Source organism: Anopheles stephensi, chromosome 2, assembly GCF_013141755.1.
Source record: "Anopheles stephensi strain Indian chromosome 2, UCI_ANSTEP_V1.0, whole genome shotgun sequence".
Lineage (NCBI taxonomy): Eukaryota > Metazoa > Arthropoda > Insecta > Diptera > Culicidae > Anopheles > Anopheles stephensi.
This window is the reverse complement of record NC_050202.1, coordinates 36,146,685-36,161,995: the sequence shown is the minus strand read 5'-3', so window position 1 is coordinate 36,161,995 and position 15,311 is coordinate 36,146,685. Positions and strand designations below refer to the sequence as shown.

The 15,311-nt window shown below is 47.6% G+C and overlaps 1 long non-coding RNA gene across 1 annotated transcript; it reads left to right on the top strand.

Moving 5' to 3' along the window:
• Positions 1–13,310: 13,310 nt before the first annotated feature.
• Positions 13,311–14,381, top strand: LOC118508421. The gene is made up of 2 exons (XR_004905791.1): positions 13,311–13,483; positions 13,574–14,381. It is a non-coding gene; the product is annotated as an uncharacterized LOC118508421 (long non-coding RNA).
• Positions 14,382–15,311: the final 930 nt, after the last annotated feature.

The window sequence follows — 15,311 nt, the reverse complement described above, 5'->3', positions numbered from 1 at the left end:
TTATCCCGGCCGTTCTTGCGGACGCATCAACGCCATCACTCCATCTCAATTTGGGCCTACCACGCCTCCTCTGTCCTTGTGGACGGCCTAAAAGGACTTTACGGGCTGGGTCGTCCGGTGTCATTCTCATGACGTCACCAGCCCACCGGAGCCTGGCGAGACTAATGCGCTGCACGATAGTGAGATCATCGTACAGCTCGTAGAGCTCGTCATTGTAGCGGCTCCTCCATTGTCCTTCCACACATACAGGGCCAAAAATCCTTCTGAGCATCTTCCTCTCGAACGCGGCTAAGAGGGCTTCGTCAGTTTTGGACAGAGTCCATATCTCAGAGGCGTATGTGAGTACTGGGACTATAAAAGTTCTGTACAGTCCTAGCTTCGTCCGTAGCGACAGGTATTTAGAGTGGAGAAGTTTCCTCAGGCTGTAGTATGACCGGTTGGCATCCAGCACCCTTGCGCGTAACTCAACATCAATGTTGTTGTCGGTGCTGACTTTTGACCCCAGATAGGTGAAGTTTTGGACGACTTCGAACGTGCGGTCACCTATCTGTACATCACCCCTGCGTAAATCAGTGTAATTAGCAGGGCCGCTAGTGGTGCTCTCATCATTTTGATTTTCGCCTCGTTAATCTCCAACCCGAGGTTCTGTGCCGCACGCTCGATCCTTTGATAAGCTTCTGCTACATAGGAGAGCCTCAAACCAATGATGTCTATGTCATCAGCGTATGCCAGGATCTGGACTGACTTATAGAAGATGGTCCCCGAAGTATCCATCTCCGAGTCGCAGGTGGCTCTCTCTAGCGCCAGATTGAAAAGGAGGCAGGCAAACCCATCTCCCTGGCGCAAGCCCTTGGTGGCAGCAAAGGGCCCTGAGAGTTTTCCATCCACCTTCACCTGGCATGTGATATTGGCCAGTGTCATTTTTACAAGCCTGGTAAGCTTGGCCGGGATTCCTAAAGAGCTCATTGCGTCGTACAGTTTTACCCATGCTATGCTGTCATAGGCGGCTTTGAAATCAATGAAGAGATGGTAGGAGTGGAGCTGCTGTACCGCCATCTTCTCCAAGATTTGCCGCATCGTGAAGATCTGGTCAGTGGTTGATTTTCCGTTTCGGAATCCTCTCTGATAGTTCCCGACTATCTCTTCAACGAATGGGACAAGTCGATCTTGTAGGAGTAGGGAGAAGATCTTGTAGGCGGTATTCAACACCGTAATACCCCTATAGTTGCTTCACTCTAGCCTATCTCCCTTCTTGTATATGGGATAGATGATACCAAGATTCCAATCACAAGGCATCGATTCGCTATCCCATACCTCAGTAATAATTTGATGAATTTCCTGTTCGTGTGCTGTACCACCGTTTTTGATCAGTTTGGCTACTATTCCGTCGGTGCCTGGTGCCTTGTTGTTCTTGAGCCGACGGAGGGCCATTCGTGTTTCATCTATGCTAGGTGGCAGTAGCATGATATCATCTGCTAGTGGAGCCTCTAGCTGTTCGTTGTACTGATCATTTAGCAATTCATCGAAGTACTGAGCCCATCGCGAGAGGACCTCTGGCTGGTAACTGACCAGATCCCCATCCTTATTCCGACGCACTTTGATTTCTTGAAGTCCCCGCACCCGCTGCTCTTCCCAAAGTGGTTTTTTGGTGCGGTGAACTCTTTTCTCTTCTCTCCTGAGCCGTGAGTATTCCTCTGCGCATGCCCGCGTTCTATACCGCTGCTGCATTACTCGGTATGTGCAGTTTTTTCGTCACTTTTCTACAATCTTTGTCAAATCAGCTAGCGCTTGTTTTTAGAGCGTTCCACCGTTCACTCGTAGTTTCATATTCATTTTCTGGTAGTAGAGCCTCTCCTAAAGCGGATTTGAAAGCCTGTTGGACGTGACTGTCCTTTAGGGAGTCCGTGTTGAGCCGAGCCTGCGTGTTAACTTCGCCTCCATTGACGCGGGGACGGGCGATTCTGCAACGAATTACTAAGCCAACCAAATAGGGATCGGAATCGATGTTGGCCCCTCGATACGTTCTGACGTTCAACAAGCTCGACTGTCTTCGGCGGCTAATCAACTCGTGGTCTCTCTGATTGAAAGTGGCTCCATCCGGGGACACCCACGTTGCTTTGTGAATGTCTCGTCGCGCAAACTTGGTACTTCCCACAACCAGATTCTTAGCAGCTGCAAACTGGACCAATCTACTACCATTGTCGTTACTGTGCTCATGTAGACTGTGACTTCCAATGTATTGGCGGTAAATTGGCTCCCTACCGTCTTTTGCATTGAAGTCCCCCAGGATGATTTTAACACCATGCCTGGGACACTGGACAATGATTTTTGCGAGGCGGCCGTAGAACAGGTCCTTCTCCTCTTCATCCTTGTCTTCGGTAGGGGCGTGAACGTTGATGAGGCTGATGTTGAAGAGTATGCCTCGCATGCGAAAGAAGCATAGCCCATCAATGATAGCCTTGAAGCCGATGATTTCGGATTTCAGCAGCGGACCGACGGCGAAACCCGTTCCGAGCATATGGTGGCGGTCATGGCAGCTGAAGTAAATGTCGTAGCGGCTACTGCCACGCCTGTTATGCACACCATTCCCTAACCAACCGATCTCTTGTAGAGCTACGAGGTCCATGTTCAGTATGGCTAGGGCGTCATCAAGTTGCTTGAAGGCTCCCGCTCTGTAAGGGTGCGTACTTTCAATGAGCCTTCAGAAAATTATTTTTTGGACGGTGTGGGGGTCTGTTATCGTGAAATCCGGGTACCGCATAATTGTAACTGCTGTCTGTAGTAGATAAGTTACTTGAGACAGGGTGACTGCCCCTGCGCTCAAGCCCCCAGATACCTCTGGAGGGCCTCATGGCAGTTCGGTTTGACGTCTGGTTACCCCCTCAACGTACAGGCAGACCGGATGCCTGGAAATATTCCATGAATTTAAATTTTCGAAATAAGACGACAGAACACACATAGACGTAGAATTGGTTGGAAGTCTCGGTGTAGTAAGCTGGTTTATTGCGTCCGTTCGCTACCGCGTGTATCATTCGACTCCTCTTTTATACCTTTGCCTTTCGCTTGACAGTTGGCTGACAGTGCTGCCAATTGCCGCGTGCGCTGTCAACGACACAGGGTGATCCAATTCCTACATATATAATGTAAACACACACTACTTGACGCTACACGAATTGACAACCAGGAAAATAAGGATGAATTTCGAATGAATTATGTATGTAAAATGAACCAGGACGAATGAATAAACAGTTACAAACGGAACGACGCCAAGACTGCACGGGTTTCACTTTACAACAAATTTTACCGCGATAATTTCTTCAGATTCGAGAATAATTCTCACACTTCTTTATTTTTACCTTTTTATAAGGATTAACTTGTTTCAATCTACGTTTTGTTTTCATAAATGCTTCTACTGAATCATGCATTTCTATTTCTTTTTTATTTTCATTATAGGGGTTTAAATCAATTCCTTGCTTGTGTATCAAATTTTCAGCTACTTTTTCAATTATCGATTAACTGTTTCTTGAAGGAGTAATTATTTTCAGATGGGTAAATTTAGTACAAGAGTGTACCGAATTGTTATATTTGAACAAGGCAAGTTGTATCAAATCAATAGGAGTCATAAGCGGATTCTTGGTTTTAAAAATTATATATTATTCTATATTATCTTTCGACTGTGCCATTCATTTCACTTCTACCGGTGGCAGTTACAAAATGTTTGATGTTGAAGGTGTTTAAAAATTGTACGATTTCACCAGAATTGAAAGCCTTTTCTAAGTCCTTCACTATAATTTCTGTCGCCTGTATATTAGTGTAAATTCCCTACGTACAGGAAACACATCTACGGTAGCTTTAGAACTAATTCGTGCTACTTGAGCAAATTTTGAAACCTTATCGACACACGTAAGAAAGTAATGCTTTTCCAGGAAAAGTATATCAATATGTTAAATTTCAAATGGTGTTTCTGGTAAAGGAGTTATTTGCAACGGTTGATTGTTCGGTTTCCTGTCATATTTGCACTCGTTACAGATAAATCAGTTTTTTTATGAATCCTTTTATCAAACCAGTCACTTTTGGGAAATAATACCTCCGCATAATCTGTTGTTTATTTTAAGTAAAGCACCTTCCATGAATTAAAATGAATTATAGAATGAAGTCAGACGAATGAATTATGTAAACGGACAATGAATATACAGTAACTAACCGAACGCCAAGCGAGCAACACAAGTTTGAGTAAACCAGCGCAAATATGAAAAGTCCCTTCCCGATCACGATCAGTGAAAATCCTACATCCTCTAATCCTCTGTTGGCTCTATTATGTTCTTTACTAACTATATCCATATGATGTGAAGATGATTCAATATCCTCTAACATTTTTTGATTGAACCGTATTTTTAACATATTTTGTCGTAATTTTATAATATTTTCCTTCCAATAATATTTTTAATAATAATAATATTTTTTCGATCGTAAACAGTCTAGTGTGTGTGTGTGTGTACCTGTGCGCGAGAGCCTTTTTGTATCGTGTGTAGCGGTAAGTGTTGCCTTCCCCCATTCCCGCTGTTGTCTCCGGTCCCTACATGGGGGCTGATTTATCGTACTCGGAAAGGGAGATTGAGCCGCATGTAAAGCGCAAACCGGGTCGCCCTAAGGCCGCTCCGGCCACAAAAAAGTAGCCTTTGACGAAGGACCTTCGACCTCGAAGGCCACGAGTAGTGCCCCAATGATAAGCAGTGCTCCGCTGACACAAGCCAACGAGCACCACGCACGAGTTTACCCGTCGTCGTGGGAGGGTGCACCGTATGTTTACTGAATACAACCAACGAAGCAGCTCGATGTTAGGTCGATCGCGGCTGCTTTATTCACAAAATACCCGGTCGTTGCCGATGTTTTTCGGATGCGCCCGAACAAGATCAGGGTCACCGCAAAGGACCGGGCTCAAGCCAACGTCATTGCTGCTGATCCAGATATTTTGAAATTTGGAGTTGTTGCATTTCAAGTACCAGATACTCCAAGGGTTAAAGTGCTAGAGGTGAAAAAGCTCTTCAAGCTCTTTAAGTCAGACGCCTCGTCGAAGGACGAGAAAAAGTATGTCCCGACCTCCTCAATCCGGATTACGTTTGAGGGAACGGTACTTGCAAAGGTCCTCATTCTTGAAGAATTCCGGATACCCATTGACCACCTGTTCAAAGTGCAGCCGAATTTGACTCGCCGAAACGTTTTGTACCCACAAAACATGTTGCGGTAAATGCAGAGGGGCGCATACTGCTAGTAGTGCAAAGCCCCGTCCCAAAAATGCTCGCATTGTCGGGAGGAGTGGCATGAGGTAGCCATGTGCCCTGTGTACCGGAAACTGCAAAGAGAGCAGACGAAAACTGATGCCGAGTGGGCACGCGGCTCATACAGCAATGCTCTTAAGGGAGCAAACGCATCGAACCTTTTTGCAGTTTTGGGTGCAACTGCAAATGGCGAGGCCAATCCAACTGCACTTGAACAAGTGCCAGTGAGATCGATAAAGGTACCTAGAGTGCCCTACAAAAAGGTACAAAGGAAGATACTGAAGACAAAAAAACTAAACCTTTGGTACCTCTAGCGCCGTTAAATGTGACTTAACGAGGAACATCGATTGGACGAGATACGACGAATAAATAGCCGCCTCGCTTTCACTTGACTTGGAAGATTTGTCTCGTGTCAAGGAGTTGTTTCCATTATAAACAAGTGCACCCTTGAGGCCCAAACAAGGCGCTCCCACCAAGCAAGGACATTTAACAAACCTCCCTCTCCTTGGTGGTACAAGGATTGCCAAGCGGCATTCACCAAGAAGCGTGAGGCATTTAAAGCCTTCCTGGACACGGGCTCGAGGTCCTTATATGAAAAATATAAAGGACTGGAGAGAACGTGCAAAAACCTGTTGAAGGCGAAGAAAAAGGGTTATTAGCGTAGATACGTCAATAATCTAGACCCTGCCACTTCACTTACTTCGCTTTGAAGAATAGCTAGAAGGATGCGAAACCGCAACAACAACAATGAGAGCGAAAGCTGTTCTGGCGAGTGGCTGAATGAATTTGCCCACAAGCTTTGTCCCGATTTCGTTCCTGCGCAAAACTTCATGCGCCTGATAGTGACCCTAGGATGGATTCACCGTTCACAATAGTAGAGCTATCACTTGCTCTCCTATCAAGCAAAAAATCCTCCGCAGGTCTGGATCAGATTAGTAGCAAATTGCTTCAAAATCTTCCCGAAGCAGGGAGAAACGTCTGTTAAGCATCTTTAACAATATGTTGGAGGTCAACAGCGTCCCGCAAGAGTGGAGAGAAGTGAAAGTTGTCACTGTCTTGAAGCCTGGCAAACCGCCATCAAGACACGCCTCGTATCGGCCAATATCGTTACTGCCGTGTCTGAGGAAACTCCTTGAAAGAATGATTCTTTTTCAGCTAGAAGAATGGTTGGAATCTGTTGCATCCTGATTAGAACATAGCCTAACCGTGCGCTCTATGCCGTCTGGGAACTGACAGCATTCGATGTGTAGCGGATATGGTTGTCTCGCTCTAGCGACGATCGGAGATGCGCTTTAAGAGCGTGGAAGTTTCGCGAGTAAGGATCATCCGGATCCTTACCTCTTAGCTTTAAGAGCGTGGAAGTTTCGCGAGTAAGGATCATCCGGATCAGCCCAGGAGAGACGCCTATCACCGAGGAGCAGCGTCGTCTCTCGCAAAATGGAATCCTTAAAGCCGGGTTCATCAACCTCCAGCCAGCGCAGCACGTGTCATCGGATCCAACGCCGCTGCAACAAACGCTGCAACTTTTGCAGCAGCAACTGGTTCAACAGCAGCAGCAAATGGCACAGCAACAGCAGTTATTATCACAGCTCGTGCAACAGCAGCAGCAGCAACTGCAGCCACACACCCCGGACCAGCAACCTGTGTCAAAGCCGAGCAACCCGGAGATGATATCGGAAGCCCTAGCGGGGAAAATTAGTGAGTTCCGGTACGATCCAGAGGCGGGAATAACTTTTGTATCATGGTACACACGGTATGTAGACCTGTTCAGAGAAGATGCTTCCCGCTTGGATGACGCCGCCAAGGTTCGACTCCTGGGACGCAAACTTGGAACCGCCGAACACGCCCGTTTTAGTAACTTCATATTGCCGCGTGCACCCAGAGATTTCACCTTTAACGAAATGGTGGATAAGTTAACCGTCCTTTTCGGCAAAATGGAGTCGGTGTTAAGCAAGCGCTTCAAGAGTTTTAATATAACGAAAATGCGCACCGAGGACCTGCCAGCATTTACCTGTCGAGTGAACAAAGCGTGCGTCGATGCGGAATTTTCTTCAATGACGGAGGAAGATTTTAAATGCCTCATCCTTGTGTGTGGGTTGAAGGACGAAAGCATGCAGGACATAAGGATGAAATTGTTAGCCGCCATCGAAGACAGGAAGAACGCCACCTTGGAGCAGCTAGCAGCGGATTGCCAGCGTTTAATGCACGTGAAAGCGGATAGTGCAATGATCGCTACGGATGCCAGTGAGAGAAGGCATGCGGTGCAAGCTAAAAGCAGCCGTCACTTTTACCGGAACAACACCGAGCGTCACCCCAAATCAGGCCCGCGAAACGAAATTTCTAAACCTCGTACCCCGTGTTGGCTTTGTGGTGCCCTTCATTGGTCCCGCGAATGCACCTACAGAGCCAACAAGTGCCGTGATTGTGGACGTACGGGTCCTCGAGAAGGGTTTTGCAGCTCTGCCCACCGACGCAGAGCACGGCCGCGGTTCGATCATCGTCGTGCCGTGTCATCTCGAGTAGTACGAGTCAACGTGTGCAGCGTGCAGCAGAACCGCAAGTATGTCAACGTACTGATCGGAGAAAAACCAGTTCGACTACAACTGGACACCGGATCGGACATTTCGGTCATCAGCTATCGTCTATGGAAGCAACTGGGTATGCCTCACCTTAACCCTCCGAAGGTAAGAGCAAAAGCAGCTTCTGGAGATGTATTCGGCCTTAAAGGTGAGTCCGAAGCCAATGTGGAAATAAATAACGTGATCAAGCGAGCTACAGTCCGTGTGTCAAAAGCCGATCTGTCGTTACTCGGGGCTAACCTTATTCTTCTTTTCGGTTTGGCTACGATCCCGATGGAAAATTTTTGCAATCACATCAGAACAGCGGAACCACGATCATGGGAGGAAAAATTTCCAACAGTTTTTCACGGAACAGGCCTGTGCACCAAAGTGAAAATTCATCTACAGCTGCGACAGGATAGCCGACCAGTATTTCGTCTGAAACGTCCGGTTGCATACGCGATGGAAGATGTCGTAAACAAGGAGCTAGATCGGCTTGAAAATCTGGGAATCATCAAACCTTGTGACTTTTCGGATTGGGCTGTACCAGTCGTTGTGGTTCGGAAAGCGAACAGTAAACTACGATTATGCGGAGACTATTCGACTGGATTGAATGCAGCACTACACCCTCATGAGTATCCGCTTCCGTTACCACAGGACATTTTTTCAAAGCTAGCCCTATGCATTATTTTTACGCAAATTGATCTATCCGACGCATTTTTGCAGGTGGAAATAGAAGAGAAGAGCCGGCCCCTGCTTACCATCAACACGCACCGAGGCCTGTATCTTTATAAAAGGCTCCCTCCAGGCATCAAAGTGGCCCCTGGTGCTTTCCAACAAATAATGGACAAAATGCTTGCCGGTGTAAATGGAGTGTCCGCATATACGAATGATGTAATCGTCGGAGGAAGAACGCAGAAAGAGCATGATTCCGCCCTTGAAGAAACCTTGAAGCACATAATGGATTACGGGTTTACCATTCGGAAAGAAAAGTGCGCATTCAACAAGCCGGAAATCCGTTACCTTGGGCACATCATCGACAACCGAGGCCTGCGACCCTACCCAGCCAAGATCGACGCCATACAACAGCTACCTCCTCCGAAAGACGTCACTGGTGTTCGGTCATTCATCGGGGCGATAAATTTTTATGCCAAATTTATCCCAAACATGAGCAAATTACGCTATCCTTTGGATAGGTTGCTACTAGACGGAAGTTCGTTTCAGTGGACAGCAGAATGCCAGAAGGGTTTCGACCAAATTAAAGCGCTTTTATCACCGGAACTCTTGCTAACTCACTACGACCCGAGGCGTGACATAGTTGTTTCCGCTGATGCATCTTCGGTTAGATTAGGGGCAACTCTATCTCACAAGTACCCAGACGGATCCTTAAAAGTGGTACAGCATGCATCCCGAGTGCTAGGCAAAGCGGAAGCCGGTTATAGCCAAATGGATCGAGAGGGACTGGCTATAATTTTCGCTGTAACCAAATTTCATCGCATGATATTCGGTCATCATTTCACGCTTCAGACCGACCACCGACCACTAGTACGCATATTTGGCAGCAAAAAGGGGATTCCAACGTACACGGCAAACAGGCTCCAAAGGTTTGCACTTACGCTTCAGCTGTACGACATGAACATCGAGTACATTCCAACAGGCTCATTCGGAAACGCTGATGTGTTATCCCGGCTAATACAACACCACACGAAACCTGAAGCCGAATACGTGATCGCAAGCGTGGAATTAGAGGAGGACTTAAGGTCAGTTGCCGTTAACGCGCTCAGTTCATTTCCCCTATGTTTCAGGGACGTACAGGTAGCTACACAGGCAGACCCATTGCTCCGGAAAGTGCACAAGTACATGCAAGACGGATGGCCACATGACGATTCTTTCGGAGCAGAATTGGCACGGTACCACAATCGGAAGGAATTGGCACGGTACCACAATCGGAAGGAATCCCTCTTAACCGTTGAGGGATGTGTACTATTCGGGGAGAGAGTGGTCATCCCGGAGAAGCTGCGTTCCCGTTGTTTAGTTCAGCTGCACAAAGGACATCCGCGGATGCAGAGAATTAGGGATGGGCGCTCCGGTTCGGAATCACGATTCCGATCCGATCCAGCATATAAATGAGTCCGATCCGATCCGAAAAAACGATTCCGACCAGTTCCGGAATCGTTTTGAATCCGGACTCGTTTTGATTCCGGAATCGTTTTGATTCCGGAATCATTTTTGTTGAAACGCGGTTGAATTTTTTAGATATCTTTAATAGCAAAAATAAAAAAATTTGTACACTTTGGTTTCAACTTCGGTTCCTGACTGATCCTGACGCAATGACGCAATCTCTCTTTAGCGACTTTATAAACCCGATCTTCGCGATGACGCACCTCTCTTTCGCGACTTTACAAACCGTGGCTTCACTTCCCATCTTCTGTCAGTAGCTTCGTGTGTGTGTGTGTGTTTTTGTTTGTTTGTTTGCTGTTTGTCACTTTCGCTATATCCTGTATTCGACTCTTGCCATGCGGTCTTCTACTAAGCTGATACATCTAAGACTGCTAATTTGTGCGCGGGTCTAACGTAAGTTCCACTGCTCGTTTGTTCCGCAGCTTGCCTAACTCTACCGTCCTTTCCAGGTATTATTGAGACAATTCGTCCTTTCGGCCAACAATTTCTTGGAAGATTGTTATCCGCTATCACAACTAGATCACCTAGTTCGATCGGTCGCACTGGTTCGAACCACTTGGTTCGTCGGGTAAGTGTGGGTAAGTATTCTGCTAACCATTTCTTCCATGATAAATCTGCTGAATGCTGCGCCATTCGCCACGATGACCGGATTGTAGCGGGACTATCAAAGAAAACTGCTGGTGGTTTGCTTCCATCACAGCTCCCAAGGGGCAGGTGATTAGGTGTTACAGGGTCAGCCAGTTCGTCGTTCAGGGGCACGTAGGTAAGTGGTATCGAATTAAGGATGAGTTCGATCTCTGTGAACGTTGACAGCATTACTTCATCCGTAGGGCGCTTGGGGAACACGAGCTGATTTAGTACCTTCTTCACGGAACGTACCAAATGCTCCCAGCAGCCGTCAAAGTGAGGCGCCCCGCATTTAACCCGCTTAAATGTCCACTTCATCCGCGGTCCGTAGAACTCGGTCATCAAAACGTCGTGATCAACTTCTTCCAAAGCTTTCTTCAACTCACGAGAGGCACCGATGAAGTTGATACCTCTGTCGCTGATCACTTCTAGGGGCTTTCCACGTCTAGCGATGAATCTTCGAAACGCCAGTATGCATGACGCTGTGGTGAGGGTCGCCGCTTTCTCGAGATGTACAGCTCTCGACGTGAGGCAGGTGAATATAACCCCCCACCGCTTCCCTTCTCTGCGACCGACAGCTACTAAAAACGAGCCGAAGTAGTCGATCCCTGTGAAGGAAAAGGCCCGCTGATCAAATGCCGTTCTTTGTTGTGGTAAATTACCCATTAGCGGTGGCTCCGGTCGCGCGTTGTTCACTTTGGACCACTGACAAGCTCTTCTAACGCGTCGATATTCCCCCAGCAGTTTAGGGATGTGGTACCGCATTCTTAATTCGCTCAAAACCGTGTTGTGGTTGCCGTGTTTGTACCTTTCGTGTTGCTCCCGAATAATGAAATCGGTTCCGTAATCTCGCCGAGGAAGGATGATCGGGTTCCGTGAGGATTCGTTGATGCCTACGCATTCCGTCAAACTTTCCCCCTCTCTCAGGATCCCGTGGTTGTCCAGAATAGGCGAAAGCTTATAGATGCTGCTTTTCTTTTCGACCCCCCTTTTCCACGGATGCTTCTGCGGGGTCTGTTTGCGCAAGCTGACGATTTCGCTGTTGTAGGCCCTTCGTTGTATGCCCCGAATTATCACCCGTTCGGCTTCCGCTAGCTCATCTTGGGTCAGTGGCCCAATCACTGTGGCGTGACGCGACGACGGATATTCTGCGCGAAGCGAATTACAAACGCTACGGCACGAAGCACCCGTTTCCACTTCGAGAACCGGTCGAGAACGATGAGCGGTTCTGTAACTTGGTGGTGATGGACACTCTTTCGAAGCTCTTCCGACGTGTCTTTCTCCGGGTCGACGCGAGCAGGCCACGCATTTTCCGGTCCCCAGAGAAACGGCGGTCCGCTAAACCATCGCCCTTGTGCCGATAGGTCCGGCGTCTTAGCCCATTTCGTCCCATCGTCAGCCCCCGGGCCTACTCTTGCCACTGCGCAAGGCCCGTAGACGATCCATCCCAGCCGGGTTTTCGAGACGACCGGCTCGTTGCACTTTCCGTCTACACTCTTAAGCACTCGAGTCATATTACAGTTATCGATGCCTATGAGGACGCGAGGTACGGCTCGGACGTAGGATGTGACGGGAAGACCTCTCAGATCAGTCTATTTTTCCGACAGTTGAGTCACGTTGACGAACTGTGCTGGAAGAGCAGCCTCTTTGAGGTTGTGCACCTCTGATAGTTCGTAGATCGTTTCCGGTTTGCTTCGACCCGATATGCGTACAGACAATCTCACTGATTCCTTCATCCTCTGGTCCATTGTAGGCACAGCGGATGCGGCGTTCCAGTAAGTCCGAGTTCCTATATCAGTCTGTGCTTCACAAACGTGGGCGTAGAGTCGTCGTCTAGGAAGGCAAACGTGTCTATGCGCCCACCAGGTCCATGCAGCGTAACGGGTACTTATTTGAGGAGCGTGTTCTCCTTCAGTCCTGAATGGGTAAGAACGTTAGCTACATCAGCGTCAACGGTTTTACCTGAAACGCCGAGCAGATCGCGCTCGTCAAGGTCGGCGTGTGTCCGGTTATCTACGTGAAGCAGCTCATGATGTTGCACGCCGCATCCATTTACCCCACACGGCGCCTTTACGCCGCATCTGCCCCCATGGTACCCGAGGCACTTTCGACATATCCTGCGTTCATTCACAAAAGCTCTCCTGGCAGCAACCGTTGTTCCTCGGAACCGCTTACACTGGGCAAGCGAAGGACAGTTCGCGCCGCACAGAAAGCAAGTCGACGGGAAGGACGCTGCGATCGACGATGCTGGTTCACCAGAAAAATCCTCTTGCGTCGCGTTGCAATAAGCAGGATGGACTCGTCGGGTGCCGATCGGCTGTCGTCGCTCGGGTTGCGCTGGCGGGTGTTTCTGGAGCTCGGCGTCTCGAGTCACTATCACCCGTGACAGCAACCACGTCGATCACGCCGCAGAGATCTTCCGCCAGGTCGCCAATCCATCGACCAAACTCTATCAGTGTGACCTCCGAAAGATGCCTTCTCGCACGCGCCCAATCGATGCACAAGACGGGCGGCAGTTTCCGGACCAGCTCCTTCAGTAATGCTACATCGTACATGTAGCCACGTATCCCAGATGCCGTCATCGCTCCTACCAAACGCTTTACTGCGAACCCAAATTCAACTACAGTCGACAACCTTTCAAATTATGTCGGCGCCATCCTCCTGATCTTCTCGGTCATGGATTCGACAATCAAATCGGGCCTGCCAAACCGCGCATGTAAGGTCGCCATAGCCTCCTTCAACCCGCTGGGGAATGACAGGAGGTGTCCTACTGCCTCGAGCGCCGCACCTCTCAACGCCTGTTGCAGCCGCCTGGGAGCCCTACAAAGTTTCCAACGGGTAGGTAGGTCATTATTGGCTGTAATAGAGAAGCTGAACAATTTTTTCTGCCCAAAACAACATGATGGTTTTGAAAGCAATAAATTCTAGACGCGGAAGCCGGACGGGGACAGTGGGAAGTGCGAAGAGCTCGTTTTCCACTGTCACAGACGGGTACAAAAATGCGTGTACGGAATGGAGGGAAGCATGCAATTGGTAATACAGAAAGGAAACGCTTGGAAATTTTTTTTATAACATCACTGATGCCAAAGAGATGATGTGAGTTAAAGAGCAAGCATAAGAATAAAGCATGTCAAGCGGTGAGGTATGTGGTGAGACAGAGGAATGTGTGGAAACATTCCCTCGCTATGAGGATAGACCAAAATCGCGGACAGCCTCGAGAAAGTTTTCCGCAAATGTAAAAATAGAAGATCCAGGAAAAATAACAGAACTTTCACAAAGTTTTTACGTCGTAAAGGGAAACCAACAATCACTAGTAGGTAAAGATAAAAGAAGTAAGAGTTGAAATACCCATAGACAGACCGGGTGTCTATAGGCGAACGGGTGTCTCCTTTAGTTCCAATCTTTACGAACAATGGTGATTTGCGCCTATGTGTAGATATGCGTAGAGCAAAGAAGGCCATCATGAGTGAGCAACACTTCACCACGGCTAAAATATTCTCTCGTTTGGACTTTAAGGAAGCCCAAACCTCCTTAATTCTCTATACCTTTTCCATCAGGTATAACTGCACGAGAATAGCAAAAATATAAAAGATATAAAAAGGTATAAAAGATTGTTATTTGGAATTGTAGCTACGCCGGGAAATTTCCAGTGTATTATGGAACACAATTTGGCCAAATTTAATAGAAACGTTGTGAATTGTATTGACGACATAATAAACCACCATACACCATACGACATGACAGAGTGTTAGATGATGTTTCGAGAGTACTAAAAGGCAAAGGCCTTCTATTAAATGAAGAATGTTGAAATGTTAGGGCATAAAATTTGAAGCCAAGGCATTGAACCGGCCCAAGGAAAGATAAAAGCGATCAAGAAAGCGAAAAAAAAACCTGACTTACTAACTATGAGCAGCAATATGCGCCAGCCGTTCACTCCAAGAAACAAAACTTACCATGTGTCGGATCCACTCTGCCTCTATTGTTACTAAGGTTTGATCGTCGAACATTTGGTATGGAAACATGTGCACATCTTGGTTTTTGTTTCAGAGGGTTTATTATGGTATGATGTTTAGCAGATATGCTACAACATTCTATTCTAATATTGTAAAATGAGCTAGGACTAAAGACCTTTGTAATTTCAAAATTGCAAGATTTTTACCGATTTACAAAAAAACAAAAAGTTCATCTCACAAGAACCAAGTGTTGCTCCGCTTGGTCGGAAATGGGTGACTTGCCGAAAGTGGTGTATGGGAAATAGTTATCCAGCAGAAAAGCCAGCCATGGGTGATGGTGTGGTCTGCCGTAACCGCCGTTGGTCGCTCACCGCTCGTATTAATCGACATGGGGTTAAAACAAATGCGCAACTCATCGTGAAAATATTTTGGAGGAGCTCTGAAGTCCTGGGTGCGCAAACATTTTGGCCCCGCAGACCTTGGACATGGTAGAATATAATGGTTACGAAATGAGATCCCTCGCTTCCTTTCTACCGTACAAGGGCCACCAAAATCACAAGATGCCCATCCCGTTGAACTATTGTGCCTGGGGGGGTATTCGGGAAAGTAAGATTGGCACTAAAAAATACCAAAGTCTCGATCAGCTCAAGCAAGCGCTTCGCCGAGAATGGGCCAGGCCCTTTCGAGTATAAAGGTTTCCTCAGGCTGTAGTC